The sequence below is a fragment of the Hemicordylus capensis genome, chromosome 1 (assembly GCF_027244095.1).
Source record: "Hemicordylus capensis ecotype Gifberg chromosome 1, rHemCap1.1.pri, whole genome shotgun sequence".
NCBI classification, from domain to species: Eukaryota; Metazoa; Chordata; class Lepidosauria; order Squamata; family Cordylidae; genus Hemicordylus; species Hemicordylus capensis.
The window spans coordinates 452,577,404-452,604,906 of NC_069657.1; the positions used below are offsets into that span (position 1 = coordinate 452,577,404).

The 27,503-nt window shown below is 46.2% G+C and overlaps 1 protein-coding gene across 2 annotated transcripts in view; it reads left to right on the top strand.

Moving 5' to 3' along the window:
• The window catches only part of SOX7 (SRY-box transcription factor 7), a 161,577-nt gene that overhangs the window by 101,695 nt on the left and 32,379 nt on the right, over nt 1-27,503 (top strand). Inside the window, exon 1 of one of the 2 annotated variants that reach the window (XM_053248829.1) lies at nt 22,033-22,114. The exons of the other annotated variant lie outside the window; for it this stretch is intronic. The gene's annotated coding sequence lies outside the window, so the exon portion shown is untranslated. Of the gene's footprint in view, nt 1-22,032; nt 22,115-27,503 lie in introns of those variants that run through there. 2 annotated transcript variants of the gene reach the window in all.

A 27,503-nucleotide genomic window follows, 5' to 3' on the forward strand; every position in this document is an offset into this window, starting at 1 on the left:
AGTCTTGTTTGGACTACAACTCCCCTCATCCTCAACCACAATGGCATTGTGGCTGGGGATTATGAGAGTTGTAGTGCAACAACAACACGGGACCCATGGTTGGAGACATCTGAGCTATTGCATAGGAAACAAGGAGGACAGAAGACAGAGTAGAGTGACTGTGAATTCTATCAATTAACTATGCATGGTGTGAAGAATAACGTCTGTTTGTCCATCCTGAGTTTCCTGGCAATCATTTTCGTTGGATAACCTCTGGTTCTAGCGTTAGGGGAGAGGGAGAGATACTTTTTATTTATTTCTAAGCTACCCTTCTGGCACGCACCTGCACGCAACCATAAACAGCACAGCAGCAAGATAAAAGAGCAGATAGGGCTTAAATCAGAAACCCGACTAAAATATGTTTTTAATTGCTTCCCCTTTTTAGAGGAGTTCAGATTATTTTTAAAACTCATCAAGGAGTGTGAAAAACCCGCTGTTTGTTTATATTGTTTATGTTTTTATATGTTGCTTGGTCTGGGGATTAGTGAAGTAAGCATGCCAACTGTTGCTAGGTACTGGGATTGACAGGGATAATTCCATGGATCTCAGAACCAATGAAGCAGAGTCAGATGGGAGTTAACTGCCAAGGAAGAGACTGGCTGAAAGGGATTTAGCTGGCAGGGCAGCAAACTGCAACCGGTTATGCTTTGAACTGTGGATTTCTTGGAAAGGACCATCTTTTGTTTTGTTTGTGTTTGTTTTTCTATGGGAAACAATACATCCTCTTTGTTTTTAAAATATTATCTGGACTTTCTCTATCGGAGTAACACCCCATACCTACATCATTCTCCTGGTATCAAGGGCAGTAGATATCATAGAAGAGGACTATCGAAGATAAATGTTAGTAGTGGATACAGGAACCATCAGAAAGAGAGTCACTAATGAAGCACCTCTGGGATGGCATTCCCGAGATGGGGGGTAAAAATTGAGAAGACTGGGGCGGAGCCACTATTGAGTGAACGGGTTCGAAGAACCCGGGCCACCACCCCTCAGGGGCCGCGCCTTACGCCCCAGCCTTGCGCCCCTGCGTCTGATGTCAGATGCAGGGGATGTAGCTGTGCATGCAAATGGGACCATGCAGTTCCATTTGCAAGCAAAATCCCCAGCCGGCACCGTGTTCACAGCACAGCCGGAGCAGCTCTCCCTGCCTAAAAGGGAGAGTCGCTTCTGGCCACACAGCAAATAAGGCGCTGGGGATTGTGCTCGCAAATGGGGCCGCGCGGCCAGGGGCAGAGCCACCGTTGGGCGAACGGGTTCATAGCACCTGGGCCACTGCCCCTCAGGGGTTGTGCCTCATGGCCCCAGACACACACCCCACATCTGATATCAGATGCGGGGTGCATGATTTGCTCCCAAATGAGGCCACGACTGGCCTCCCTCCGCAAATGCGCGTGGCCCTGTTTGCGAGCTAAACCAGCTCCGCATTCTCAGCATGGCCGCGAGCGACTCTCCCTGCCTATTAGGACAAGGGTGTGAATGTGGCAGTGGCCGGGGATTTTGCTTGCAAAGGGGGGCACACACCAGATGCAGGGGCGGATTTTAGTGTCTGATGCCAGATGCAGGGGGCGGGGCTAGGCGGCCGTGGCAACAGGCTGGACCCGGGCCGCCGCCGGCCTCCCTCCGCCCCTGGAGAAGACCCTGCCCCTGGTTCCTGCCAACCAGATTTGCAGCGGCAGCCGGGCTGAGAACAGGGCCTGCAGTAAAAATCAGAGGACCGTGGCCGTTTCACATGGGCAAACATGGTCCGAAGCACCATGCATAATGTTGTCAGCCTCTGTGGATCCTAGAGAATGAGGCTGTTCTCATGTGCCTAACCTGGGCTAGGGATGCCCAGCCTGGATTAGGCTGCACACGAGAACCACCGGGATGGGGCCTGATCCTGGTGGGCCAACGCTGCCTAGCCTAGCTTTTAAGCCTGGGTGTTAGCCAAGGATAAGAGAGCGAGTGCTTCCTTACCCCCGGCTACCTGCTCATGTGCGAGCAGAGGCTGCTTCCAGCCCTTCCGCACACAGAGATGGGCGCCTAGAGTGCCTGTCTCTTGGGGGGATCCCCCAAAGCAGCATGCATGTAGGATCCATGGAGGCCGGGACAATGACTCCCTGCTGCCTCTGTTTACCAGTGCTGCCAGGAGCAGCATGGAGATTCATCCACACTGCTCTCAGCAGTGTCAGTCATGTGGACACGCAGCCCAGGCTGTGAGCTGTCATCTGGGGGAAGGAAGATTGAACACTGCCTTTCCCCCCACCTATCCAACGAAACTTTCCAGAGACGAAAGTTTGGGCGGTATATAAATGTGATTAAACAAGCCAACAAACTACACATGCACGGTCATGTGAACAGCCCCAATAGGTCTGTTCACACAATCATTGGAACCTAAGTTTCATGTGGGTTACCAACATAACTGTGATTGTGTGAACTTGCAGCAAGGTGGAAATCTCAGATTCATCTCAGGCCATAAACCACCTTGGCATGGGTTGACACAATCACTTCCATGTTGTTAACCCACATCAAAACTATATTCAAATGATTGTGTGGATAACCCTTCTGAGTAGCATTTGCAGATGGAAATACCAAGAAGACGAAGAAGAAGACGAAGAAGAAGACGAAGAAGAAGACGAAGAAGACGAAGAAGAAGAAGAAGAAGAAGAAGAAGAAGAAGAAGAAGAAGAAGAAGAAGAATTGTTAAGGGCAAACACTTACCTCCTGATCGCATTAAACTTTACACAACACTATAAGGATATTAACCTGATCCCTACCAGGTCAGGGAGGGTGGTGTGGGGGGAAGGCAGGGCTTCACCTACCTTCCCCACAGATAGTCCTTAGTCTTCTCGTGGGTGTACCATTGTGCGCCCACTGCAGGGAGCAGCGCGGATTTCTGGAGTCCAGGACTCATTTTCCCGACCTCCAGGAATCCCTCAATGCATCACACAATGAACATGGTACATTGGGGGGTTCCCCCGGAAGTCAGGAGTTCCAGGCGCCCGACTCTGTGTACGCTCAGGTTTCATGCAGCCTGAACATACACCTGACTTTGTACCTGGGGTAAAGGGAGTACCGGTGCCCCTTAACCCAGGTAAAAGCCCAGGTACAGAAGTTGGGTTTGCAGGGAAGGCAGAACCAGGATCGGCCTTGATCCAGTGCTGCACACGAGCAGCCCTACCCAGGTAGGGCTTCCTGAACCTGGGTAGGGCTGCTCGCGAGCACAGCCTCCTTATCTCAGCCTGCCATGCTGCGCTAAGCTTGCCGAAGGGGCAAGCACACCGCCTAACGCTTCAGCTCTCTTGGCTGGGATTCTTCCACATCAAATGCACCACAAGCCTGAGCCTCGCTGACCTCCACAGAGTGAAACCCTCCTCTTCAGGCAGGTGTCACACAGAGTCTGTAGAGTTCCCAAACTGCAGGCATTGCTTCCTGCCCATGTTTGGTAGTTTCTTGAATACCCCAAGTATTCTGAGCTGAAGGGAGTTTTTAAAGAATGTTTGAGATGTTCTCTGAAGCATTCGATTGCCCCCCGCTGCCCCCGCAACAGCTGCATAGAGGAATCTAGGAAGCTGCCTTAAACCAAGTCATACCATTAATCCATGTAGCTCAGTAGTGTCTACACCAGGGCTGCTCAACTTTGGCCCTCCTGCAGATGTTGGCCTACAACTCCCATACTCCCTGGCTATTGGCCTACAGTTGCTGGGGATTATGGGAGCTGAAGTGCAAAAACAGCTGTGGGGGGTGGGCCTAAGTTGAGCAAGGCCTGGTTCTAGCCTGTACACTGATTGGCTGTTGCTTTCCAAGGTTCCAGGCAGGAGTCTTTCCCATGCTGCCTGGGATTGAACCTGGGACTTCCTACATGCAAGCAGATGCTCTACCTACGGCCCTACCCCCTAAGGGGAATCTTGGCAATGCTCACATGTGGTCTCCCATCCCAATGCAAACCAAGGCAGACCCTGCTTAGCAAAGGGGACAATTCATGCTTGCTGTTACAAGGCCAGCTCTCCCTTATCTGCCCTCCAAATGCCAACCTCCACTCCTTGACTCTTGAGACCCCTCCCACGACCCAATCAAAATGTTCCCTCGATGTCATGCACTGGCCTGCTCTGAGCTCCACCCACCATTTCAGTCACTGCTGCTTACCCATAAAGCCCTGCATGGCTTATGATTGTGGTACATGTTCCACCACCTCCCACATTGCCCTGCCTGGACACTGTGGACATCCTCTGAGGCTTCTCCAAGGCTACAGGCAGGAGTCTCTTTCAGCCCTATCTGGAGACACCAGGGAGAGAACTGGGAACCTTCTGCATGCAAGCAGGCAGGTGCTCTTCCCAGAGTGGCTCAACCTTACAGTGCTCACACATATAGTCCCCCATTCAAATGCAAACCAAGGTGAACCCTGTTTAGCAAAGGGGACAATTCATGCTTGCTGCTACAAGACCAGCCAGGCAGAACTGCTGTTTATTATATGGTTTATTGTATTGTGCATTTACAGAACAGAAGAACAGCCCTGCGTGATCAAGCCCAAGGCCCATCTAGTCCAGCATCCTGTTTTGCACAGTGGCCCACCAGATGCCTCTGGAAGCCTACAGCAGGAGTTGAGGGCCTGCCCTCTCTCCTGCTGTTACTCCCCTGCAGCAGGTACTCAGAGGCATCCTGCCTCTGAGGCTGGAGGTGGGCTGTAGCCCTCCGACTAGTAGCCGTTGATAGACCTCTCCTCCATGAAGTTAACCAAACCCCTCTTAAAGCCATCCAGGTTGTTGGCTGTCGCCACATCTTGTGACAGAGAATTCCACAAGTGGATTATGCGTTGTGTGAAAAAGTACTTCCATTTGTTGGTTCTAGATTTCCTGGTATTCAATTTCATGGGATGACCCCTGGTTCTAGTGTTATGGGAAAGGGATAAGAATTTCTCTCTCTCCACTTTCTCCACACCATGCATGATTTTATAGACCTCTATCATGTCTCCCCTCAGTCATCTTTTTTCTAAACTAAAAAGCCCCAGATGCCGTAGCCTAGCCTCAAAAGAAAGGTGCCCTAAGCCCCTGATCATCTTGGTTGCCCTCTTCTGCACCTTTTCCAGTTCTACAATGTCCTTTTTTAGATGTGGTGACCAGAACTGTACGCAGTACTCCAGGTGTGGTCGCACCATAGTTTTGTATAAGGGCATTATACTTAGTAGCAGTTTTATTTTATTAAAATATTTGTATCCCACCTCTCCAGTGCAATACATCTTGAGGCAGCTCACAAAGACAATAAAACAATATAAAATTAATAAAGTTCCGTTAGAAACTAGTTAAAATCAGATGGAAAGATTAAAAACTTTCTTGAAACAAATGCTAAGAAGCCTCTCTGAGAAGATGGGCTCCCAATTATCTCTTAAAAACCTAGCCTCTCTGTTTGCCCAGCTCCTCTTTCAAACCTCCTGCACTGCAGTTGGCTGGCTGCTTTCTCCACTGTCTTTTTACTTGCAGTTCTCTCCTGTTGTGTTTTATTGTGCAATGTGGGCACATTACTTGTGGACATGCAACATTACTGGGCTGAGGTGCTGTTTGTTGCCCAGTATATCAGCCCCTGAGACTCTTCTCACACACAGCTAAGACCAGGCTGAGGCAGACCGGCAAGCAGGCAGGAGTCTCTCTCAGCCCTGTCTTGGAGATGCTGCCAGGGAGGGAAGTTGGGACTTTCTGCATGCAAGCAGGCAGCTGCTCTTCGCAGGTGCAGCCCTATCCCCAAGGGGCAATAACGGTCAGTGCTCACATGTAGTCTCCCATTCAAATGCAAACCAGGGTAGAACATGCTAGGAAAGGGGACAGTTCATGCTTGCTACCACAAGACCAAACCACATAATGGTACAGCAGGGAAATGACTTGACTATCAAGCCAGAGGTTGCCGGTTCGAATCTCCACTGGTATGTTTCCCAGACTATGGGAGTCACCTATATCGGGCAGCAGCGATATAGGAAGTTGCTGAAAGGCATCATCTCATACTGCGCGGGAAGGGGCAATGGTCAACCCCTCTTGTATTCCACCAAAGACAACCACAAGGCTCTGGGGGCGCCAGGAGTCGACACCGACACCAACTTTACCTTTACCTTACCACAAGACCAGCATTCTTGTGTGTGTGTGTGTGTGTGAGAGAGAGAGAGAGAGAGAGAGAGAGAGAGACCCTCCAATTTTAAGATTATTTTATTTACCCTGGCACTAAGATGATTTCGTGGCTTTTTGCTGGGAAGTGGGATAAAATATTATCAACAAGTAAGTAAAAAGAATTAATTAAAATGTTGTTGAATCTGTCAACAATCCTATGAGCTATACTAGGCTAAGGCAGAGCAACGTCTTCACATTTGCTCAAATCAATGGTTCCTCTGACTCAGCATCCTCCTTGCTAAGCAGCCAGCCAGCTGCCAAACTGAGGTAGGGCCTGTTCAGAACAGGTACAGAGAGATCAGTCCCTATGGACAGCATCCAGCTCATGATGGCCTCCAGGCACAACGGCTGTGTTTGTTTCTCATGCTTATATATTGCAGCTAGTGTATGAAATATGCAATATACACTGGTAATGGAATCAATTGTTGGACATTGCTCCTGATTCCGTTACTGACATATTTTGCATGTTTCAGATTCTATCTATAATATTTAGGGATTTTGTAAAAAGTTTGACCTTATAATAGAAGATGTTCTCTTGCCAGTGGGTATATATAATATCAAATTCATTATTTGCTTATGGCTACAGTAGTTTTTTAAAAAATGCCAATATGCCTGATTCCATTACCCTTGGAATTGCCCATAGGCTACTGATTAGAGATGTGCACAAAATGAATTTTCAGATTCAAATTGAATTCTAAAAATTTGTTTCAATTTGAATCAAAACTGAATCTGGTCCAAAAATTTCATTTGAATTCTTATAGATTCAATGTTTATAGATTCAGTGTTGTCACCTTTTTAAAACCAACCAGGGGGCTTGAATGGTTTTTAAAAGGTTCCAAATGGCTCTCGAATGGAATTCGAAACAAATTCTGAAAATTTGATTTGAATTCAAATTGAATTGCCCTTTTAAGGGGTGACTCAATTCAAATTCAAATCACTCAGACCACCCAGCTTCGGATCAAATCAATTTGAATTTGAATCAATTTGTACATCCCTACTGATGATGCATCAATAGAAGAAATTATTTGGCTTCTCTTTTTTGCCTGGAAACTGGGGCTTATATCCTATGCAGTGGAATGAGGCAATAGACTGGATCGCACCATTTCAGGATGTAGTGAAAGATAACAATTTTGAATGCTTCTGTATGGTTCTAAAAGAACACTGCAAGCAGAAAACCAGAATATCAGGGGGAAAGCTTCTAACCTAGCTGTTTGCCTGCTGTCCTTTGCAGTATCACCCACCAGGTCAAGTCCACCTCATTCAGTGGCCATGGGTCTTGGCTTTGTGGATCCACTCCTCTCCAGTGACATTCAATCTGCCCAGACTGGTGGCATCAAGGGGGCTACAATGAGAGTTGCAGCCCTCCAGACTGGTCTGCCACGTTCTGGAATTGGCATCAGTTTCCAGGAGACTATAGATAGCTATCCTGGCAGTTCTGATGGCTCTATTTTGACGTAAATGCCGGGGGGAAACATTGTGGGGGCTGGGGCAAGGGGATCTCGAAATAGCTTCATTCAAAATTGGCAGCCCTAGGTCCCTGAGGGATCTTGCTTCTTTGATCTGCTGCTTGTATCTGATCTTATTTGATCTCTTCATTCTTAACTGTCTCTGCTACCATTGTTTTTTAAATCTGTGCATCCTTATTATTTAATCCGATAGCTTGTTTTCGTTTATCTGCTCTGGATATTTTTGAAAAGAAAAGGAGGGTGTGGATATTTTAAAATATATAAATAAATTTCTAAACCAACACATTTATTATTATTATTATCATTATTTATTTATTTATTTATTTATTTATTTATTTATTTATTTATTATTATTTCTTGTTTACACAGTCAGACAGGTGTTATTGACTGGTTTGTTTTATCCAGACATTGAGTCCTTCCCAAGGACCTGGGATGGCTGAATTTTATTATCAGTGTTGTTGCTGTTATTATAATAGATATTGTCACAGAACATAGGCTGTTCCCAGTAAAGTTGCTTTTTGTAATTGGCTGATGGTGATTTCTATGGCCCCTATGGTGTTGAGGTGGTCTTCAAGTTGTTTTGGAATTGCACCTAGGGCGCCAGTTACCACTGGGATTATTTTGGTCTTCTTCTGCCACAACCTTTCAATTTCAATTTGTAGATCTTTGTATTTTGTGATTTTTTTTTCTATTCCTTTTTCTTCTATTCTGCTATCCCCTGGTATTGCTATGTCGATTATTTTGACTTGTTTTTCTTTCTTCTCGACTACAGTTATATCTGGTGTATTGTGTGGCAGATGTTTGCCATTTTTTTTTCTTGTTTACACAGTCAGACAGGTGTTATTGACTGGTTTGTTTTATCCAGACATCGAGTCCTTCTCCAAGGACCTGGGATGGCTGAATTTTATTATTGGATGGCTGTTGTTATAGATATCGTCGCAGAATATAGGCTGTTCCCAGTAAAGCTGCTTTTTGTAATTGGCTGATGGTGATTTCTGTGGCCCCGATGGTGTTGAGGTGCTCTTCAAGGTCTTTTGGAACTGCACCCTATACCGCACTTCCAAAAATGGCTCAGGGCAGTTTACACAGAGAAATAATAAATAAATACAATGGCTCCCTGTCCCCAAAGGGCTCACAATCTAAAAAGAAACATAAGTTAGACACCAGCAACAGTTACTCATTCATTTATTTGTTCAGTTTTTCTTCCGCCTTTCCTACAACATCCCAAGGTGGTTTACAAAAGTTTAAATATAGGAAAACTCCATAAAAATCACATTTAAAACCTTAAAATCAGTTAACCAATAAAAACCACAAAACACACACAGGCACAAAACCCATTAAAAATACAAAGAGAAGCAGGAAGGTTGAGGGACCCAACAGCCCCAAAAGGGTAAAACCCTGAACAAATAAAAAGCTCATTAGTTGTTGTTTTTTAAGCAGCCACAGATGTCAAAGAGTGGACATTCACTGGGAGAGCATTCCAGTGCCTGGGGGCAACAACAGAGAAGGCCCTGTCACACCTACATGACAATGTAGCCTCTCTTAACATTGGCACTTGGAGCAAAGGCCCCTCTGACGACCTTATTGTGTAGACAGAAACCCTTGGAGCAGGCAAGTATCCAGGTATCCAGGGCCCAAACCGTTGAGGGCTTTAAAAGTTATAACCAGCACCTTTAACTGGATCTGGAAACAAATTGGCAGCCAGTGCAGCTCTTTCAAAATAGGTGTAATATGCTCCAGGTGAGCAGTTCCAGAGAGAAACTTGGCAGCTGCATTCTGCATCAACTGAAGTTTCCGAATATCCTTCAAGGGCATCCCCATGTAAAGCGCACTACAGTAACCTAGCCACCACGTGACTGAGGCATGAGTAACCAAGGCCAGATCTGTCTTCTCGTTAAAGGCCCGCAGGTGGCACACTAGCCGAAGCTGTGCAAAGGCACCCCTGGCCACCGCTGCCACCTGAGCATCCAAAAGCAGATCCAGATCCAGCAACACCTGATCTTTCGAGGGGAGTACAACCCCATCCAGAGCTGGAGCTGCACTCAAATACCTTTTAGCAAATCATATTCATGCATCTGTAATTGTATCATGTTCTTAGCGTGTGTATTGGATTAATTTTGATGTTGTGGTTACTAAGCCACTTTGTGGGCCTGTTGGGTGGAAAGATGGAATTGGGGAGACCAGATTAAAAGAAATTTTATCATGGAAGAACCATGTCATCAAGCAGGTGTGTGTGTGTGTGTGTGAGAGAGAGAGAGAGAGAGAGAGAGAGAGAGAGAGAGAGAGAGATTGCAGAAAGTCCAGGGCACTTTCCAGATTAGACCCTGCAATGGGGTCACGTCATGTCTCAGAAGTGTGCTTCCACACTTCCTGCATTGTGACACCACAGTCCCTATGCGGACAGCAGGGTGCCGTTCACATTTCCAATTCCTCGTTTCAAATTTAATCTCTGAGATATAGAGCTAAGACGTTGTATATCCGGCGTAAGAAAGTTGCTGTTTTTTCGGGTTGTTAGTTTCCACGAGACTGCTCCCCCTGCTGTTTACGTTGCGAATGTGAGTGAATGGAAACATTTTGCTGCTGTTGAGCAGCTAGCCTGGAAAACACCCAGATCATCCTAAATAATGCCCCCCAAAGAAAAAGAAAGCTGGTTAGATCACACAGGAAGGAAGGGCCTGTGGGGGCGGGGGGAGAGATATGAATCATGCAGAAAGGAAGAAATATATCTTAGAGGGAAGGGAGGGAGGGAGGATGGAAGAAAGGAAGGGAGTTCAATAGCTTCTAAAATCATTAGCATATATTTTTGAACATTGACTTCATTTGCATAATTTATTATTATTATTGGCTGACATCTTGACTAAATTATTCAACGCAAGTCCCGCTCAAATCAATGAGACAAGTTGACTGACTGACTGATTGATTGATTGATTGATTGATTAAGTGCCATCAAGTCCGTGTTGACTCTTAGCGACCACATAGATTGATTCTCTCCAGGACGATCTGTCTTCAACTTGGCCTTTAAGGTCTCTCAGTGGTGCAGTCATTCCTGTCATAATCGAGTCCATCCACCTTGCTGCTGGTGGTCCTCTTCTCTTTCCTTCAACTTTCCCCAGCATTATGGACTTCTCAAGGGAGCTGGATCAGGGAGCTGGATCATGTTTAATTTGTACTGTTATTTCCAATGGGACTTCCATTAAGAACATAAGAACAGCTGTGTTAGATCAGGCCCATGGCCTATCTAGTCCAGCATCCTGTTTCACACAGTGGCCCTCCAGATGCCCCTGAGAAGCCCAGAGGCAAGAAGTATATGCATGCCCTCTATCCTACTATTACTTCCTTACAACTGGTATTTAGAGGCATCTTGCCTCTGAGGCTGGAGGTTTGTGTAATGTAGTTGGGATGTCAGCCATCCTCATTATTATTATTAGCTGACGACATGATGGGGGGAAATTTCTCAAAGTAGTCACATTGAAATTAAGTAATTTGGAGTAATTTTCCTTATCATGTCAGCCATTACCACCACTATTATTATAATTATTTCAATATCAGTATCACAAAGATATTTTAATTATACACTAAACAGGATAAGCTGTTCCTGTTATTTGTGTGTAGCAAGAACAATCATTAGGTACCATCTAATTAAAAATGAAAAATAGAACAAGTTTTGCCTTTAGGCAGAGAGTCTTAAAAGCTGCTCAGCGGTTTACAGTATAGAATAGCTTTGGACCATTCAATAAAAATAAATATGTGCCAGTTCATGGGTGGAAGATCGGTGGCCAGAGGAAAATATATTTTGGAGGGATAACCATGTTATCTCCTCGAGAGGAGAGCTGGTCTTGTGGTAGCAAGCATGACTTGTCCCCTTAGCTAAGCAGGGTCTGCCCTGGTTGCATATAAATGGGAGACTTGATGTGTGAGCACTGGAAGATATTCCCCTCAGGGGATGGAGCCGCTCTGAGAAGAGCATCTAGGCTCCAAGTTCCCTCCCTGGCTTCTCCAAGAGAGGGCTGAGAGAGACTCCTGCCTGCAACCTTGGAGAAGCCGCTGCCAGTCTGTGAAGACAATACTGAGCTAGATAGACCAGTGGTCTGACTCAGAATATGGCAGCTTCCTATGTTCCTATGTTCCTCCGTTCATCTGTTGAGCAGCAGCAGATGCTTTTTAAGCCCTGTGCTTTTCTCGGTGGCTTCCCCACAATTTACGGTCCCTTCCAAAGGTCTCACTGCCAGGGCCAGACCATGCCCTAGAGGTGTGTGGGTGTGGGCACCCTTGCCCCCCTCAGTGAAAAGCTGCAGGTGCTCCCAGTAGTGACTGAGCCAGGGAGGGCAGTGAGGACACTGACAATACTGGTAAAAAGGAATAAAATGCCCTGCCCCACAGAGTCTGCCCTCACCACTCAACTGACCAGTGGACTCATGCATGGTAGCCATTTGAGGGGGGAGTCCAGCAAAGTTTTTTTCGTACCAAGCTGACCCCTCAAATGGCTTCCATGCATGCGCATCAGCCAGCTGAGCGAAAAGGGTGGGGTGCACAGTATGGGTGGACTTCGTGTGGACCGTAGCAGCAGGACATTTGATGGATTTTTAAAGGTATCATCTGCTTCCTCAACCCTTCTCCACCGCAGCAGGTACCAGCCCCCAAGTATGACTTTGGTGTACCTCCACATTCAGCTAAAATTGCCGTACAGAATCCAAGACTAGGTTTTCCCCAAGTTCTTTGGTGTTAGAAATTGGGTGGTCATCTTAAATTCAGAGTCATGGGAAACTGCCTGAAACTGAGTCAGACCATTGACCCATTCAGCTCAGTATTGTCTACTCAGACTGGCAGCGGCTTCTCCAAGGTTGTAGGCAGGAGTCTCTCCTCCCAGCCCTATCTTGGAGATGCTGCCAGGAAGGGAACTTGGAACCTTCTACATGCGAGCAAGCAGGTGTTCTCCCCAGAGCGTCCCTATCAGTGTCCCCTCTAACAGGGTTTCCCAGATGTTGTTGACGACAACTCCCAGAATCCCCAGCTGTAATGGCTTTTGCTTGGGGATTCTGGGAGTTGTAGTCAACATCATCTGGAAATCCCTGTTAGAGGGAACACTGGTCCCCATCCCCCAAGGGGAATATCTTCCAGTGCTCACATATAGCCTCCCATTCAAATGCAAACCAGGGTGGACCCTGCTTATCAAAGTGAACAACTCATGCTTGCTACCGCAAGAACAGTGCACCTCTCATAAAGAAGTCATTTTCCTTTGGGGATAAATACCTGTATTTCACTTCTATATTTTAAGGAGGTTATGTTAAACTCAGAGTCATCTTCTATTCAGGTAAATATGGCATATTCTGTATGGTATGGAATATAATTTTAACAGAATTGGGGAGGTTGTTTTGGGTTGGGTTGGTTTTTGTTTTTGTTTTTTTACAAAAGTCATACTTTGCCAAGGGTGCCAAAAACCTTGGAGCTGCTCACTGCAAAGTAATAGCCAAAATCTTCTCCCTCCCACTGCCCACACACCACATACTTAATTCCAAAGGCTTCTTTTTGGTCAGTATATTGGCTATGGTGTAGTTAGCCCAGCAGAAGTCACTCTGCTCTAAGAATAGCAAGCAAGCTCGTTTGCCGCCCATGTGCTATTAAGCAGTGCCAACTCCAGGGCCTTCCCCAGGCGGGCGGCTTAACCGTGGGATTAAGAGGGGTGCAGTGGAGTGCGTTATGAGGTCGTGTATTAGCTGCATGTAAGCGCAATAAAGATAATTTGGAGAAACCTGGGGGCCGTTCGCATTGGTGCTGTTTTAATAGGATTCCTCTCCCTTCCTTGCACCCCCCCCCCCGCTGCCCATGACCATTCATACCGCTTGCACCTCAGCCTTTCTCTGGCTCCATCTGGCCAATGGCTTTCTAGAAGAGGCGGGACGCCGCTCCTCCTTGCTTTCCCTACCTGCGCATGTGTGGTGTGTGTCTTTGAAATTTTCCATTTTGGCCCCTGAAAATTCATTTCTGTTTCCCTTTTTAGAAACACTTATTTTGAGGGAGACTTCCACTAGACCGCCGACTTGCCAAACCAACCACATCCACTTCCCCATCCCCCAACCCGTCATAAAGCTTGTATGAAAAACTGCATCTCTTGCCAATAGATGGCACCCTTGTGCTGAGTTTTGTGTTTGGATGGATTTATCTGGGTTTCTTCTTATCCCCCCCCCCACCACCACTTGCTTCAGCTTTACAGAAGCCCAACTTCTTGACTGACCAAGTCCGTGTAGGGTTTGTTTTTAAAATGCAGAGAGGAGATCATGGCCCTTCCCGATAATACCTAGTTTGTATCTTCAAGCCATATGATCCAACACGAAGGTATTACACACACAGTGCACTGGTTTCTCCAAGCGGGCTTGCACATTACAAAAGCGGGAGTGAAGTGGGCTGAATTTCCCAAGGCAGAGGAGCAGCACTTAGGAACACAGGAACCTAAGAAGCTGCTTTATACTGAGTCAGAGTCTTGGTCCATCTAACTCATAATTGTCTACACTGACTGGCAGTAGCTTCTGCAAGGGTGCAGGTCAGTGTTCTTTCTAATTTTTCCCCCCCAGCTGTGTGCAGAATGAGTTTTGTTATACGCGACAGTATCAAGGCAGTGTGTATGCACGTGCATTCAGAGTGGGACCTTTCTGATTAAACCTGAACGGGATCTAAAATGAACTGAGCCGATATTTTTAAAATTGTGAGTGTGTGCACATGTGAACGCCTTAGAGGGAACACTGGTGCAGGCAGGCGTCTCTCTCGATCCTATCTGGAGATGCCAAGGAGGGAATGTGGAACCTTCTGCATGCAACTGCTCTTCCTATTGTGTAGTGGTTGGAGTGTTGGACTAGGACCAGCAAGACCTGAGTTCAAATCCCTGTTCAGCCATGAAACTCACTGGGTGACTCTGGGCCAGTCGCATCTCTTTCAGCCTACCTCAGGGGGTTGTTGTGCGGATAAATATAAGCATGTATACTGCTCTGGGCTCCTTGGAAACACAAACACAAACCAGGCTGGGCATTGCTTAGCAAAGGGGACAATTCATGCTTGCTGCCACAAGACCAGCATCCCTGCCATCTCCTCCCATCCTAACCCACTTGCTCAGACAGAGGGCACCCAACATTTTCCCAGTGCCCCACATCTTTGGATCCTTGGGGATCCACCGCAGTCTGGGCCTGGGCAATCTGTTGAGTGTAGCCACCCCACATCATAGATTTCAGCACTGGCACAATTCCAGACAAAGGGCTCTCCTTGAGCAATGGCATGCTGAGGACATAAGCGTACAGAGAGCACCAGACAGTAACTCAAATAGTACAACAACCTTAATCTATGGAATTCTCTGCCACGGGGTGTGGTGATGGCCACTAGCTTGGATGGCTTCAGAAGGGGCTTAGACAAATTCGTGAAGGACAGGTCTGTCAATGGCTACCTGTCGGGTGGCTATAGACTACCTCCAAGATGCTTCTAAATACCAGTTGCAGGGGAGCAACAGCAGGAGAGAGGGCATGCCCTCAACTCTTGCCTGTGGGCTCCTCAGTGGCATCTGGTGGGCCACTGTGTGTAACAGGATGCTGGATTGGGTGGGCCTTGGGCCTGATCCATCAGGGCTGTTCTTATGTCCTCATGCTCTTATTTGATCTAGGAGGGAAGCAATTTTCCTGTGATCACACATCACATACAGAAAAGGTACAACCACCTCCAACTGCCCTTCCTTCCTATATCTCTGGGAAATTTTTATTATTTTCCTCACCATAGACCCCCTTCCTATCCTCTGTGTAATTAATGGTGTATGAATGGATAAGGTTTAACTATGCAGAAATGGAATAGAACAATTTAGGCTTGACCTTCAGTTTTGATGCATTGGGTTTTATTCTGTCTTTAGTACCAGTTGGTTGGGGAAGTGGGGAGACCAGCCCCTTCCCTGGCAGTGAAAGTGTGCTCAGTCTCTTTTTTCAAGTTCAAATTTTATTGAGTTTTAACAATAATAATAACCATAACAATCATCACAATCATAATGAACACAAATTGACTTCCCGCGCACCTCTTTTCGTGATACTAACTATAAATTTTACCCTTATAGTAATATTAATTAAACACAAATACAAATTTAAACCTTCCACCACCATTAATCAGCCCAACCTGCATTTCAGATTTCAAATCCTGCTGTAAGATCCATAGTAGGGAAATAATTCTTTAAATAAACCAAAAAGGGTTTCCAATCTTCCTTGAAACGTTCTAAACTTTGGTCTCTAATCAGTGTTGTAAGTTTTGCCATTTCCACATATTCTAAAGTTTTTATCAGCCAATCTTCTTTTGAAGGCAGTTCATTAGTCTTCCATTTCTGTGCATATAATATTCTGGCCACCGTAGAAGCGTACATAAAAAAGTTAAATTATTTGTAGAAATTGCTCCTTGTGTTATTCCTAGCAGGAAGGATTCTGGCTTCTTAGGAAATGTCAGTTTAAGTATCTTCTTCAGTTCATTGTATATCATGTCCCAATAGGCCTTAGCCCTCCCACAGGTCCACCACATATGAAAAAAAGTACCTTCAACATGCCCACACTTCCAACATTTGTTTGAAACGTTTTTATACATCAGTGCCAATTTTTTAGGCGTTAAATACCATCTATACATCATTTTGTAATAGTTTTCCTTCAAAGCATAACAAGCAGTAAATTTCAAATCACTTTTCCATAACTTCTCCCATGCTGCCATTTCTATATTATGTCCAACATCTTAAGCCCATTTTATCATAGTTGTTTTAACCAATTCCTCTCTTGTCTTCTCCAAAAGTAATAATTTATACATTTTGGAAATTAATTTTTCATCATCTTGACATAATTCCTTCTCAAAATTCGAAATCTGATCTTCAAATCCAACTTTAAGATCTTTCTTATACATCTCATTTAACTGATAGTACTGAAACCAATCTCTAACCACATTTTGTAATTCAGTTGAAGATTTTAACTTACAATCCTTTCCATGAAAATACAACAGATCTCTATACGTACCCCCAGCCATCTGCATATTAACTTCTTTACGTGATATAGCTTCAATCGGGGATATCCATAACGGAGTTTTTGGTTCCAACCAATTTTTATATTTTAACCATACCCTCATTAAACTCCTTCTTACATAATGATTCAGAAAATCTTTATGTGCTTTAGTTTTTTCGTACCATAGATAAGCATGCCATCCAAACCTTCTATCAAATCCCTCCAGATCAAGGACTCTAGGGTTTCTCAATGTTATCCATTCCTTTAGCCATGTCAAACATACAGCCTCAAAATACAACCTTAAATCTGGCAAGGTAAGACCACCCCTTTCCTTTGCATCTGTTAGATTCTTAAAATTTATTCTTGGTCTTTTCCCCTGCCAAACAAATTTAGTTATATCCTTCTGCCATTGCCTAAAACAAGTCAAGTTATTAATTATAGGAATAGTCTGAAAAAGAAATAACATTTTAGGCAAAACATTCATCTTCACCACTGAGATTCTTCCCATCAGAGATAAATTCATTTTAGACCATCTTTGCAAATCATTTTTCATTGAGTTCCATGTTTTAACATAATTATTTGAAAACAACACAGAGTTATTATTTGTTAACCAGACTCCCAAATATTTCACTTTCTTCTCCACTTTGAACTCACTTATATCACCAAATCTAACTTTAATTTTCTGGTCTATATGAAAGTGTGCTCAGTCTCAGCCAAACTCATGAGCGGAGCTGTCCAACAGGACGAAGGGTCCAATCTAATTTCAAACAAGCCCCCTGCAATTGTGCTTTTCCAAATGCAAAGACAAGAAAGAGACCTCTGCCATTATCCACAGAAGTTTACATTCATGTGAGGTTTCATCTCACCCCCCAGCTAATTTTCCCTTTCATTTTTGGCCAATAAGTGAGCCCTTGCCCTATGGGTTTAATTAAAGGGAGTCTTGTGGGTTGCTTGCTTCTTTGGGGTAAAGGTAAAGTGTGCTGTTGAGTCGGTGTCGGCTTGTGGTGCCCACAGAGCCCTGTGGTTCTCTTTGGTAGAATACAGGTGGGGTTTCCCATTGCCTCCTCCCGTGCAGTATGAGCTGATGCCTTTCAGCATCTTCCTATACCGCTGCTGCCCAATATAGGTGTTTCCCAGTGGGGATTTGAACCTGCAGCCTCTGGCCTTGTAGTCAAGTAGTGCAGTACAATTAAAGAAGGGTGCTCCGCAATCACGCTACATTCGATTGCAGATGGTCCTCTGCCTGCTAAATCTGCAGGTGAATAGGAAGTCCCTAACTAAACCAGATGTGTTTGTCATACTTTATTGTTAAGTGGCTGTGGTGTTTTTTGGTTAATCCATACCTTGATCTTGGTCAGCTTTTGAATAGATCTTTAGTTACTAGTATTCCAGTCCGGGAGTAGAGGCGGGGCTAAAAACAGCCAGCAGCAAGAGCCCAGAAAAGCAGACTGCACTTGCCTCTCTGTACATAATCTCTGTTTCATTAAACGATTAATATTCCTGACTCCACTCCACTGCTTTGTCCTTGCATACCACAACCCTTTCCCTTGGATTCTACAGTGGCCTGTCCTCTCACTAGCTTCTTGGGTGGGGAAAGAAGCATATACATCGCTCGAGCTCCTTAGGGGAAGACTGGAATGAAAATGAAATTAGTTGCACATGGGGGAAAATCGGGGATAATGTCATGTCTCTCTGCACACAGTACCCTTGGGAGAATCACCCCCATCTTGGATTTTTGTTCTTTTAGGAAAGATCATTCTTGAATCATTTAGGAAAGAATATCACAGCACACAGAAACTCGCACGTGCCCTTCACTATAATCTCCAACTGGCCCCTTGTGATTGCTAAACTTTCATGCGGAATATAAATTAATTTCTGGGAATTATCCAAGTGGCACCAGTCATGGTAAAAAGAAAATACCAGGGGTACCCGCTGCGGTGGGGGGGGGGGGCTCTTCATGAAATGACTCCTGCTCACCGTGGGCACATTTGGCCAAAAAGAAACCTACTCATTTATATAGAATTTTTTCTGATTGTTCGGGGTTTTCTGAATCCAAAGGGGATTGTTGGATATGTGTGTTGTTGCACTAGCCTTCCATAAATCTGATGGCTTGATGAGAAATCTTGTAGTGTCATCCCACCCCACCCCCACCGCCCACTGCTGCATTTCCCCTTTTATTTTTTGGCAATAAAGGAGCCCATCCTATGGGTGTCCAGTTGAAGAGAGTCTTGTGAGTTGCGTGCTTCTTTGAGGCAGTAGAGTAGGATTAGAGGAGAAGGGCGATTAGCATAGTTTTTGCTGTTCCTCCTGCTGCTAAATGGACCCTAAACTCACCTTCCAGCCCCCACCCCCAGGACCTTGTGCAAGAGGGAAGGGGAGGTGGGAGGTGGTTGTGCTTGCTCTGTAAGTGAAGCATCTCTCTCAATCAGCAAATTCCCCTACCCCTATTCATAAGGGCTCCCCTCAACAAAATGTTTTCAGAAATGTTCTCCTCTTCTACACACACACACACACACACACACACTCCAACAAAATCTTCCAGTGAGGGAATGGTGTGTTTCTTGCAGGTTTTGAGTACAGGGAAACTTCACACATGAACTTCACACTTCACACATGAAACCCAATGAGTGACCAGATGTGACCCAATGTGTGGAATGGCTGAAGAACAACTGAATAGGCTGGTTTTGGAAGCAAGGGAGGCCAGCAGCGGGAGGGGGATCCTCCACAGATCCACCACCACCTCAAAGAACCCCCTTGGAAGGAGTAAGTTTTAAGGGAAAAAATTAATTTGGTTTTTTAAAAAAAAAGCTTGCGCAACTGCCCCCGCCTCGGACCAGACCAGGCGGGCGGGGGGGTTCGAGGAGGTGCCAGAATGAACTGGCCCAGTCCGGTTCATGTCCAGTTCGGACTTGAACCAAACCGGACCAGCCGGTTCTGTACACACACTTAGCCACAGGATTCCCTTTTGCTCCCCTGTTTAAAAAATATTGTAAAAAATCATTTGTTCCTGGAATAACGTGTGCAAGGATGCAAAGATGAAAGGTTTTGTTTTCCAATGGTGCTTTCCCCTGCTGGCGGATTAGCCCAAGGAAGCCGATAAATTATTTTTTTTTAAAAAAGGTCATCATGTCACACCCACCCCATGACTCCATTGGCCCAAATGGAGCAGGAGGAGGAGCAGATAAATGTGTCTCCGTGAGAATGTGGGCACTCCTGCCAGGAAAATACATTGCAGCAGACGGAAAATATGAATGGCCACCAGCTTACAATGAAGCATTAAACAACCCTTTACTCTCGTTTTGAAACCATTGCACTATTCCGTCACAGTGTGCAACGCATTAACCCCGAAGCATAGGGAGGCTGGCAGCAGCCTGTGTGCAGCCGCGGCCACGGCCCCCTGGCACCGCCACCCACATCTAACGTCAAGTGCAGGGGGCTGGTTAGCCATGCCCCCGCATCTGATGTCAGACGCGGGGGTGTGGTCTCTCTTCCCAACGGGGCTGCATGGCCCCATTTGGAAGAGAGATTGGCCCGCACTGCCAACGCAGCGCAGGCAGGGAGAGCCATTCCGGCCGCACTGCCAACTCCGAACGGGCCAATCTTTCTCTCAAACAGGGCCGTGTGGCCCCATTTGGTAGGGAGATTGATCAGCTGTGAGACCAGGACACTCTGGCTGTGCTGCCAATTTTGGTTCTAAACAGGGCCACGCAGCCCCATTTGGTACCGAAATAATGCCCCCCCCCCACGATATGACGTCAGACACAGGGTGTGTGTCTGGGGCTGCGCTCGCAGCCCCTGATTGGTGGTGGCCCACGTTCTTTGAACCCGTTCGCCAAATGGTGGCTCCGCCCCTGCATTAACCATTGCAAATCCCGTAGTCTGGAAAATGCCCTGAAGTGGTTTGCATAGCAAAAGGAAGGAGGAGGTGGTTCCCTGCCCCAGTAAAACCCGGGACCCCAACAGCAGTCCCCGGAGAGACTCGGGCTGAAAAGGGACCGTGGCTCTCCCTATTATTATTATTATTATTATTATTATTATTATTATTATTATTAAATTCGATTTCTATACTGGGGAAACTTCAACCGAATTCTGGGGAAACTTCAACCGAAGCAGGAATTGCAAGTGCAGCAATGGGGGGACCTTTGAATCTTTATTTGAGAGAAAGTGCATTCTGCAGGGAGAGTGCTAAAAAAGCTCCACAGCTGGTAAGCTGCTGAACATGTTGACCTACTGGAAAATCGATAATCAAATGCAAAACTCAACTGAAAATATATATTTTTTGAGAACCTGAAAAATCTATAAAGCATCATAACGTGTCTTCTCTACTGTTGTCCCTGGACTTTGGAATGTGCTCCCTGTTGACATAAGAGCCTCCCCATCTCTGGCAACTTTTAGAAAGGCACTGAAGACACATTTATTCACCCAGGCTTTTAATTAGATTTATAGTTTTAAAATTTTTAATACTGGGTTTTAAATGTTTAAAATGTTTTTAATGTTTTAAATGATTTAAATTGTTCAAGTTCAAGTTCTTTAATGTTACAGCCACAAGCCAAAACAGAAGAGAAAAATTACAGTTATATAATTGATTACAGTTATATAATTGAATGTATGTAATTAAAGCAGGCTGAAATTAGAATTGATTTTAATTGTAAACTGCCCAGACACGCAAGTTTTGGGAGGTATAGAAATATTTTAAATAAATTTTAAAAATTAAAAAAAATAACTCAGATCATTTAACTATTATGTTGCTGAGTCATTGTAAAGGAATTGAAATTGACTGAAATTGCTGCCCCTTCAGGCAGTGAATCTTCCATAAAACCACCAAGCAAACTTAAAAAGAAAAAGAACAGCGAGGCTTTAACAAAAGGCACTCTGCCAGTATGGCCCCTCCATAGATATCAGAAGAAATGTCTCGGTAAATCAGATATTTTGAAGTATCCCCAAAAGGCACTGTAAAAAGTGGAACCTTTTAGCACAAAGACAATGTGGGCTAAGCTCCAGTGTGCAGAGGGAAATCTGAATTGTGTATGGAGGGCACTTTGATGTCTCGCATGGACTCCGATGTGAAACCCCCCCCCCCGCTGCTGTATGAACGCACACCCAGCCTTCCTGTGGTGAAGTGAATAGCCCCACACTGAAATCAACCGCACAACGTTGGTGAGGGAGACAGGGCACAGCGGAAGAGCGAGGGCTTGCGGCATCAGCTGCACCCAAAGCCGAGGGTGGATTTGAAGACCTTCTCAACGTGATTACCTTGGCTTTGCTGTCTAATGTTAGCAACTCAGTCCTGATTAACCCTGCAAGCTGCAGGCTGCTCAGTCATTTTGAGGACAGTTTGATTGGCAGCCCTGGGCGGCCATGACTGCTTGCTTGCTTGCTTGCTCAGAGGGCCCTCCGACATTTTGACTAACCGCCACTTGGACAATTTGCTGAGGAGGGAGGGAACGAGGCACCATGTTGGAAAACCATGAGGCAATTTTGCGTAAGTACAGGCAGGGATATTAGTGTGTTTTGTGGTGGTGGGAGTCTGTGTGGTCTTGTGAGTGGACAGTGATGCTGGCTGTGTGACACCCCCTCCAAAACCTAATCTTTGCTGTGCCTGTTTCTCTGGTTGTCTCTGCTGGATAACCAGTTGGGGGGAGGAGAGCTGGTCTTGCGGCAGCAAGCTTGAATTGTCCTCTTTGCTAAGCAAGACCCACCATCATTTGCATTTGAATGGGAGACCACATGTGAGCACTGTGAGATATGTCCTTTAGGGGATGGGGCCTTAGCTCAGTGGAAGAGCATCTAGGTTCCAGATTCACTCCCGGCCACCTCCAGGTAAGGCAAGGAAAGACTCCTGCCTATAACCTTGGGGAGTCACTGCCAGTCAGTGTAGACAATACTGAGCTAAGGTTTTACCTGAATCTCATACTAGGTTTCCCCCAAGTTTTTTGATATTAGACATTGGGAGGTCATCTTGAATTCAGAGTCCTGTTCCTTTGGTGTAAATGCAGGTACAACCTGTATTTAACCTCTACTTTTAAAGGGGGTCACCTTAAATGCAGAGTCTCCTTCGATTTGGGTAAATATAGGTCGATGCACCAAGGATCTGGCTCCTTGCAAGGCAGCTTCCAACGGATTGTGTTTGTCCCACCCTCATGCCACCCCAAAAGCTAATCGCAGCTTGTAACTGTGATGCAAGAGCCTTGCCTCGCGCACCAACCCACATTGGCACAATAGAGAACTGTGTAGTTCTGTGTAGTCTGGGTAGACAGAACTGAGCTAGATGGGCCAATGGTCTGACTCAGTATATGGCAACTTCCTATGTTCCTATGTTCCTAACTTCCCCTTATCTTCACAACACTGAGCAACTGGGATTCTGGGTTTAGGGGTGGGAGCTAACAGCTCCCTGGCTGGGGTGAGTGCTTGACAAGGCCAAGTAGCCTTTCAGCATCTCCCTAGATCGCTGCTGCCCAATATAGGCCCACTGAGAAGAGCTCTAGACCCATGACCCCTAATCGACAGCCCCACTGCTCTCGTGATATCCAGGAAACCATCAGGGAAGGTAGACGAAGGGCATGTGAAAGCTTCCCACACGGGGCTTTTGAAGCCCTTTAACCCGCATCTCCTCCGGTATGCATACACATATCTCCTGCCTGTGGACTCCCCAGAAGCATCTGTGGGCGGAGGGGGGGCACTGTGTGGAACAGGATGCTGGACTAGATGGGCCTCGGGCCTGATCCAGCAGGGCTGTTCTTATGTTCTTAATGGAGGGGGTGCGTTCACATATTGGCTAGAATCATCCCGAAGTCCCTGTGAGTTATATCGGGGAGTAGTTCACACACAATTCGGGTTTTTCAACTGTGCATTAGAGTGTAACCTGATTTATATCCACTATTTGTGCCGGTTTTTTGGGACAACTTCAAGTTCACAGTAAAGCCTCCCCGTAAACTGGCGGCAAAACCTGCTGTGTGTAAAAGCCCCAGGTATGGGTGAACCGGTGCATCCTTGATAGGGGTGAAGGCAGTATTTTGCCCAAGGTGTGTGTGGAGAGGTGTGGCGCTGCATATCCCTGGCCCAGGTGGCCTCCAGAATGTCACCCCATGGCTTGAGTTTGCCAAAGTTTTGCCAAAGGTATGGCTGAAAATCGAAGACTCTGCCGCTGTTGGAGTGCATCCCACAACTGTTTTCTGCCCTGGCATTGGTTTGGATACATTTATTCTCTCTGAGCACCACAGAGAGAGAGAGAGAGTGTGTGTTTCTGCTGCAACAGGAAGAGCTAGAATTCTTGGTGACCTCCTCCCGCCCCAGATTGTGGGCCTCTGCCCCAGTGCAGGCTCACCCAAGTCCAAGGACCTTTTGGATGCATTTTAAAGACCTACCTGTGGGGTGGGATAGACTTTGGGGCTGAGGGTTAAGATGGGGAGTATTTCAGTGAACGTGAGTGCATTTTATTCTGTTCAGTGCAGAAAAGGGGGGTTACAAGGTTCTCAGGCTTTCTGTAGGTTGTGTCAGAGCCATGGGTGAGTCTTCTTTCGGTGCATGAATCCCCTCTAGTCCCATTTTGCCCTTGAGATGTAGGGGGAAACCAAGACAGTGCTTTTGAGAATGTGCAGAGTGCTTTCCCTTCCAATGCACTTGAGATTAAGGGAAGCAGCTTCCAGGGCAAAGGCTGTTACATCCACACTGCTTTAGATATGTATATGGAATCTAGGCCTGTAGATGACACCGAAGCTTGCTGCACTCCAGACAGACCACCTGTGAACTTCAGCAGGGCAAGCGCTGGTGGGGACCAGCCGTGGGCTTCTCAAGCAGTTTCTAGGCATCAACAAACGCCTGTCCCCTCCCACTCCTGATTCCAGCCAGGGCTGATGAAAGAGGAATGCTCTCCTCAAGCAGCAGATGCATAAGAGACCACGTTAGTCCCATTCTAAAAGAACTACAAAATGCTGCCAACCAGTTTCCACGCAAAATACAGAATGCTGGTTATGACCTAGAGAGCCTGAACAGCTTGGGCCCAAGGTACTTAAGAGAGCGCCTTCTTCTTCAAGGACCCCACCAGCTCCGGTTGCAGTTGCCACTGGCTTGTATGCTTGGTGGCAACCCCAAACCGAGGCTTTTCTAGGGTTGCACCTTCGTCTTAGGAACACACTCCCCAACGAAATCTGGTTGTTTTTAAGAAACATCTGAAAGTGCACTTATTTTATCAGGCTTGTTGTTGATAATGTTGTTCATGATGTTAAATTGTTTTACACGATTTAAAGTTTTAATTGTTGTTTGTGCTTTTAATTTGTAAACTGGCCAGAGATTTTAAATGGGGCGGTATATAAATGTGATAGATAGATAGATAGATAGATAGATAGATAGATAGATAGATAGATAGAAGGAGCTTAGCACTGGGTCTTAACAATAACATTTAGGATTTTTAATCCGGTTTTTAAAAACATCTATCTTCTCCTCTCTCTAACAACTCCACCCTTCCTCATTTGTGGCCATTTTGGCCTGGAACTGCCTCCTCTGTCTCCTGTAATGCTGCCTCATTCTCTTCATTTGAGCTTCCCCTAAACCCACCATCTCTGTGAACCCTTCGGCACAACCACCTCGTCCCCATATCCCACCAAGTCCAAATGAGGTTGCAACCAAGCAAGTATTCTGTGGCTGGCTGACATACTGTGCAATGTCAACGTGCGTGTTGCAGTGTAGCACTCACATGGTTGCTCATGCGCAATTGCTCCGAGTTGCACAACAGGTCAGTCATTGGAAATAACAGCCATACAGCCATGCAGCGACATTTGAACAATTTTTGTGCCTGAGCACTGCACACTTGTGCAACTGCGTGACCATTACATTACAATGAACATGTAACATTGCACAGTATGTCAGCCACTGAAATAAAAATATGTACCCCTTCCCCATTTGCTTCCCTGAGTTGAGTTTTAGACGGTAATTCTTCAGATCACGAGAAGTGATTGTTCCACTCTATTCTATGCCGGTTAGGCCACACTTGGAATGGAAGGGGCCATTCTGGAAAGGACTGTTGCTGCCTACGTGATTAGGAAGCAGATATGCCAAAAGTGCATCTGGACTCTGGTGAGTCTCAGAACATCTATTGGGATGTGTTTAAACAAATATTTGGAGCACATATACAGGGGCCATATATGCATATTTGCATAAATATACCTGTTTTATCTCCTTACATTCTTGTGAGTTCAGGTGCTGTTTGTGCCCTCAATTCATGTGTTAAAAATACTGTGTATGTCAAGGGGTGTGTGTGTGTGTGTGTGTGTGTGTGTGTGTGTAGGGGGATGATGCTTAATCTGCAGCGGTGTGTGTGTGTGTGTGCTCCAAAGGCCTTTAGGTCCAGGCTCCAAAATTACCTAGGTGCCCCTCTGAGCTTGGAAGAGAAAAGACTAAAAGGGGATATGTTGCTAGCAGTCTTCAAATATCTGGAGGGCTGCCACACAGAAAAAGGAGCAGGCTTGCTCTCTGCTGCTCCTGAGGGCAGAAGGAGAAAAAAGTGGGTTGGCATTACAAGGAAGTAAATGTAGGCTAGACATTAGGAAGAGTTCCCAAACTGTAATGGCTCCTTCAGTGTGTTCAGGCAAAGGCTGGGTGGCCGTCTGTCAGAGATGCTGCTGCAGCAGAGGGTGACTGGGAGACTTCAAAGACCCAGGACTCACCCTGCCTCTTCTATAAGCTATATAAACATATGATGAGGTCATTCACACAACTGAAAACTGCTTGGACAGGTGTCCTACCCCGGTCGGTGTGCTCCCAGTTTTTGGTTGTGTGGATGACATGTTTGTAAGTTATATGTCTGTAAGCTAACAGACAATCTCTTTCTTCCCTCCCTCCCCCTCTCTCCATCTCCCTCCCTCCCTCCCTTCCTTCCGCCATCTCCTTTCCTCTCTCCCTCCCTCCATATCCCCTCCCTCTCCCTCTCCACTCCCTCCCTCTCTCTCCATATCTCCCCCTCTCCCTCCTTCACTCCCTCTCTCCCCCTCCCTCTATCCCTCCATTTTTCACCCTCCCTCCCTCGCTTTCCCTCCCTCTCTTTCCCTTCCCCCCCTCTCTCCCTCCCCTCTCTTTCCTTCCCTCTCTCCCCCTCTCTCCCTCCCTCCCTCCATCTCACTCACTCCTTCTCTCTCTTCCTCCCTCCCTTTCTCCCTCCCTCCCTCCCCCTTTCTCTTCCTCCCTCTCTCCCCTTCTTCCCCCACAACACACATATGACAATCTGTTTATCAGCCTTCTAAGGGAGGTCAATATTATTATCCCTCATATTGGACAAGGGCCAATAAACTGAAGCTGAGTGATGGAGCCGTTTGGTGACAGGACTGGAGCTAGTTCCTAATTCCCAGTTCCTTATTCCTCATTCTTTCTCTAACACAGTGGCCGCCTTCAGACGTAAAGAAGAACCACATTTCCATGCCCCCTGACTGCACAGAGGGGAAACTGGCTGCCTGGCTTCCTTCTTTACTGAAGGACAGCCCTGGCAGCAAATAGCAGCTGGAACTTCCTCCCTCAGCTCTGGTTGCAAAGCAACCAGACTGCAGTGCCAGCGTTCGGACATAACACTGGCACCATGGGACCCGAGGTCCAGGTGGTGGACCTCACTATGGATCGAAGGTATGAATCTCTTACCATAAAATAAGTCTACAATTTCACTCCTCAGAAATTGTAGACTTATTTTATGGTAGAACTGCGGCTGCCCACATTTGGATGCACGGTTTTTGAAACCAGAGGGCCCTTCACCTCCAGTTTCATGTTACGTGAGAATGAGGCCAGTGGCACACAGCCAGGTTCATCTGCCTGGAGCATTGTTGTTCAACCTGTGCTGGTTCGCATTGCATTCCTCCTCAAGGATCAGGCCCATAGCCTAGGGGTGCTCC